The sequence below is a fragment of the Wolffia australiana genome, chromosome 5 (genome assembly GCF_029677425.1).
Source record: "Wolffia australiana isolate 7733 chromosome 5, ASM2967742v1".
Classification (NCBI taxonomy): Eukaryota; Viridiplantae; Streptophyta; class Magnoliopsida; order Alismatales; family Araceae; genus Wolffia; species Wolffia australiana.
This window is the reverse complement of record NC_135839.1, coordinates 12506772-12512411: the sequence shown is the minus strand read 5'-3', so window position 1 is coordinate 12512411 and position 5640 is coordinate 12506772. Positions and strand designations below refer to the sequence as shown.

At 47.6% G+C, this 5640-nt stretch overlaps 1 pseudogene; it reads right to left on the bottom strand.

Moving 5' to 3' along the window:
- Positions 1-1594: 1594 nt before the first annotated feature.
- LOC144703508 (putative acetyltransferase At3g50280) lies at positions 1595-3258 on the bottom strand (annotated as a pseudogene).
- Positions 3259-5640: the final 2382 nt, after the last annotated feature.

Here is a 5640-nt window from a genome sequence, read left to right as displayed (position 1 = left end):
ATGTTTTGAACTTGGAGTAATCCAAACCATTTATTTTCTCTCTTCTCATTATTGGCACTAACACTTCTGCTTTTTCTTCTTTTGGTTAAGCTGTCCAATTTTCTCATGAACGTGTCCATTTCAGATATTCTCATGAACGTAATTGACTCACCTTCTGCGTTCACGCGGTTCAAAGTCACAATGTGTACCTGTAGGTAAGACGATGAAATCTTTTTTCTACATCTTTATATAATTCTGATGTGGCGACATGTTGCCATGCGCCACATCGATTCTTCTCTATGGTCATCTATTTCTTAATGATTGACACTGGCACGTGTCATTTACGCCATAAACAGGGAAATATTCCCCAAAGATTGCCTGACATCTTGTGCTTTTCCATATGAAATGTCCAGATCATCCCTCATTTCTTATCAATCGCAATAGTACATGTGTGCATCACGCGTACCGTCGCACTTTTTGAATTTTGTTGAACAAATTTTATATTATAAACCTACTCAATATGGAAATTACATTCATTAGGATTTAAATTGTTTCATTTTCCTATTGCTCCACATTGCCTTCTGTGAAAAGTGTGTCAGTTTGTCAGACAATGATTGGCACATTATGGCATCCGATTGATGATGCCATACTTACACGTTTTGCAATGATTTGTGCAGTTAATCCTTGGAGAAACTTGTGATTGGTCACAATTTGATGAATCAAATGGGAACATGTGGTAGACACATTAAAACTGAAAAAAAAAGATTATAAATCCTTATAAATTATATACTGAGTCATGAAATATGTTAATTATGCAGGTTGATTTAGAAAATTCATGTATATCCCAAATACAAGCCGAGAAATTACAAAAAACATATTCTAAATCAGATACTTAATTTCTTTTAGGATTCAACGTCAGAAAAAATATATACTAAAACCTGCTTAGATCACCGTCAGAGTATCAATCCAAAAGTAGGTTTAATCATTTAAAACTGATAGCACGCATTTATATTTATTTTAATGCAATAAATGTAATATGTGTCTCGATTTGCAACTTATTTATTTCCAATTTTCATTTTATGCATCTTATAATATGTATAAATAAATATATAAAAGATAAGACAATCAGACATTTATAAATTTCATGACAACCTATTTGATGTTATTATGAGGCGAGGCGGTAATAACTCTGAATAGGATTAAGATACTATTAGTGTTAATTGTAGTCAAAATAATATAATGATCATTTAAAAAAAAAAGACTCACATGTTATATGAATCGGCTCATGTTTTACAACAAAAGAATAAGGTTGAATAGCGAGAATATAAAACAGTCCATATGATTTTGGGACCATATAAACTATCTAACTCGTAGTCTTCCACAATACTTTTTCCAACATGCATTCATGTTGAATTAGATTCTCCATGCGTGGAAGTTACAAACCAACTTGTGAGTTGAAATGAATATCAGATCGATCTATTTTCTTTGACTACATCTCCATCCACGTAAACTATTTTCATGGCTTAAAAACAGGTAAAATTTTCATGATCTTGATGTTTTATTAGATCAAAATATTTTTCTTTATGATTTGTCATATGCTAAATGCAAAAAACAATTTGATAAACCATGAACCAACTCCATAAATTCTTATCATTTCACACGCGCTTACTCAACACCCAAAATGAAAACGGCGAATTATTCAGCGTCACATACTCCTCCTGAGAGAAGTTAATCTAATGACACAACCCGACTGAGCTCCGGATCCAATTCGAGCAGGGCCATAGCTTCGGGCGAAAGGCTGACCTCGAAGTCGATGGCACCGCCGCCTTCCCTGCCTGGATACGCCAAAATCACCCCATCGTGCTTCTCCGCGATACCGCTGCGCACGGCCACCGGCCTCCCCCAACCAAAGTCGCACCCGTACTTGTCAAACCTCGGCGAGCTTCCAACGAACGTGCCACACGCTTCCATGATCGAAAAAGTGTACACTATCGGAGCCTCCATCCACCTCTTAAGCTCCTCCCTGATCGTCTCATCGCCATGGCGGGTAACTGCTTCGTGGATTAGTTCCGCGGCCCAGCCGACTCCGCGGCTCAGAAGCTCGCCGGCGGTGGCTGAGAAGATGATCGGGGAGATAGCGCAGCCGAAGTACGTTTCCGGCAGCCGCGGGCTAAGTCGCCTCCGGTCGTCCGCGATTAGCCCGCATTGTACGGTATCATTTTCAGGGATACGACGCGCCCGGGTAATGCACCGCCACATGCACGCCGTGAGAGCCTGCAAAGACGAGATCTTGTCCGAGCCCAACTCGTCGTTTGCCTCCGCCTTGAGCCGCGCGATGGCAACAGCCGAGAACCGGAAGAATTTATCTCTCAGCGGCGGAGCCGAGATCCTCTGAATGAACTCATCTTCGTGAGCAAAGGGCAACCTTGTTGGCGGCGTAAAACCGTCAGGAAACCACCGATCCAGCACCGGCTCGGCCCGTAGACGAAGATGGGACGTTTGAGAACGCGAAATCTCAGCCCAGGCGTTGAAGAAGTTCCAGAAGGCGGTTCCATCGCCGACGACGTGATTGAAAGAGCAGCTGAGAAAGACTCCGTCCTCCAGCTTCGTCAACTGGACAGCGAGCAGATGAAGGGAAACGCCATCGTAGTTGATGGCGTCATTGCGTAGGAATAAGTTACTGAGAAGGCAGGGACGTCTTCCGACTTGGCCTCCACATCTGCCGCGTAAACACCGTCCGCGGCGGCGAGGCGAAAAGCGGCGCCGCGGTCGTCGCAATCGATATAGACGGAGATGCCGCCGCCGTTTTCGTGCTTGTCGACGCTTAAGCGGCCGGCGAGGGCCGAAAATGTGTGAGGGTAGTCGATAGTGAGGACGTGACGCGTTCGACGAGGTTTTCCATGAGAGCGCCTGACGGGATGGAGAAGAGGAGGCCATACTGGATGTTGCAAAATGAGACCAGGGCCAAGTCCCACGGTGACAATTCGCAGCGGGACTTGCCTTCGGCGGGTGCCCTCTCAGAAGGATAGACGATGCTCTCGGACAAGACGCGTATGGGGGACATGGAGACGAAGATTGGATGCTCTTCAGATTTCGTAGTATGTACCATAGATCAACAGGGGCCTGTGGCTGTGAGGCCGCCAATCTCGAAGTATCATCTCACGATGAAGACTTGAGTTTGGTCAAGGGTTCATTAAAGGGGGAGAAGATGCAACCAGATAGGCAGCGGCGTGAGAGAGAAGGGAAAGGAGAACAAGTCAAACAAGGTAGCGGATGGCGGAGAGAGTGAGCAAATGAATGGAGGAGAGAGGAGAAAGGAGAGGAAGTCGTGAAGACCCCGGAGAAGGTAGGCTGTCGAATCTGAAAAGAGACAACAAGAGAAATGAGGTGGCTGGGGATTTAATAACTTGACTGGCAAACGTCATCCACCACGCTATTTGTCAAGATGATGGATCTGTGATGGATGACGTGACGGTGAGGGATGACTATTTTTAACCCCTGATAGAAAGCCCATGATGGGTGACGTGACGGTGAGAGAGTGATGCCGGACGTCGCTGGGACGTCATCCGGTTATCACCGAGTATGATGGCTTGGTGTCGATGACAGTTTGCGGTATCGGTCTACAGAGGTGGCATAGTCCTAGAGTGACTCCTAACGATGGGGAACTATGACGACAATGCAAGATGCAATAACCTCTAGTAAGTGCAAGTGCCCACTCATGGTGAACTCTGACTCTCAGGGATCGATGGAGTCGCCCGGGGTAGTATGTTAGACCTTTTGACCCTCGTCTGAGGGGACGAGGACGATTACGGCGCCGAATTGGCTGACCCCACCAGGCCTTACTCTCACGGGACGGGCAAATCTGATTCGTACCAAATCAGTCAGATGCTCGTGTATTCGTGCGTTATTCGCTCAACCTGTCCCTCTCAGCTACGTCTAACCCCAGCGCGGAGGAGGCAATACGAAAATGAACTGAAGGAAATAAGAGATGGTGGCAGAGTAGACATACCTTTTCAGTATCTGCAGAAGATGTTCTCGGCTTTGTACGTTCGACCCGCAGTGCAGCAACGTCAGAGATGAGGAGGGTGGACGCCCACTGGGCGAGGAGAGACTCAGTCGGATGCACGATGATGGCAACGACGTTGAGCATGTGTTCGGATGGTGGCCAAGGCCGACGGCAACTGGAGTGGACGGATAGGCACAAAGGCGACGGTGGTCAGGCACCACACAGTCTTGCAGCAAGCAAGGGGCTCACAAACAAGCGGGGAGGCATGTGTAGTGCACGAGGGTGCCAAGCGCAGAGGCGGCGGAGGCGGCGAGCACTAACAGCGATCGGGGTGACCGGTCGAGTACAGGATGACTCACGGGCGTGGGGCGGGCATGAAACCTCGCGAGCGGCGCGCGGCGGTACGGGTGAATGCGCGGTGAAATCACGGCGTAGCAGCGCTCGGGTGTGTGCAAACGACTTTGGGCGTGACCCCATAATGAGCAACAGCAGTCGGCCGGCCCGCAATGGTCGCGTACGCGAGTGAGCGACGTCAGCGCGCGAGTAAGCGAGAGCGGCGCCGCTCAATGCCTTTGTGCCAGCCGGTGTGGATGCGCGGGTGGCGAGAACGGCGGCATTAGCTCCCTTCCCCCCTTTCTTCTTTTTTCCCTTCCTTCTTCATTCTCCCTCTTGAATCATGACCCTTCAACTTCCAACAATTCTTATTAAATTGAAAGACTAGTCAAAAGGGTACCTGTTGAGCTGCCCACCCTTTCCCTTTCATAGAAGGGAAGGTGGATGGGCCCTTAACAAGCTAACAAAATAGAAAGAGAGGGGTTCTCGGCCCATTACAGGGTGGAGGAAAAAATCCTTATAGGTGGGATTTCCCCTTGCTACAATGGATAATTGAGGGCGACAGAGATGAAAAAAAAAGGAAAACGAGAGATAACCAGCTCTGGAAAACGTGAGAAATGTGGGTATAGGTTCGAATGAAAAATGACGAAAGAGATGATGTTGGCGCGTTCGTTACCTGGGAGATTTGAATCTGAGTGTGCCTATCAATGCCTTGGCTTGCCGGGCAGGCTGGGCGTGAATCGGCAGTGATGTTGATGAGGATGGTGACGTCCTCAAAGATGATCCGGGGGGCTCGGGCTGCGTCATGCCATCAGCCCTCTCAGGGTCAGAAGAACTCGACTCCGTTGAGTAAGGACCGATGAAGGGCAGTGGCTGGAGTAGATCTAGTTGAAGGCAGCGGAGCTCGTCCTCTGATATCTAGGTGTCGTCTGTGCTGGTTAGTCCCACCCACAGCACCAGGAACCTCTCTATACTTCGTCCCTTGCATAGACAATTATCTCTTGTAGTACACAGTCGATTGTAATGCAGCACAACTAGGGGAGCAAACGACTACGGAGATAGGAATGACAACGATGGGTGGAGGATGCAGGAAGGGTCTTGGATAGAGGGATAAAACAGACCACAAATCTACACGATCGATTTGGAAAACTTAAAGCCAATGAAATAATGGTGGTGCAGCCATGTTCCTCGTTGAGGGCGAGAGTACTGTCTTCAACCACCATGACGATGCCAAAGTACCAAATCCAATACCTTCAAATTCGTGTTCGTGGGGAAAACTAACAAGAAGACCTAATCCACTAATTTGTTGAAATTCAAAGAAA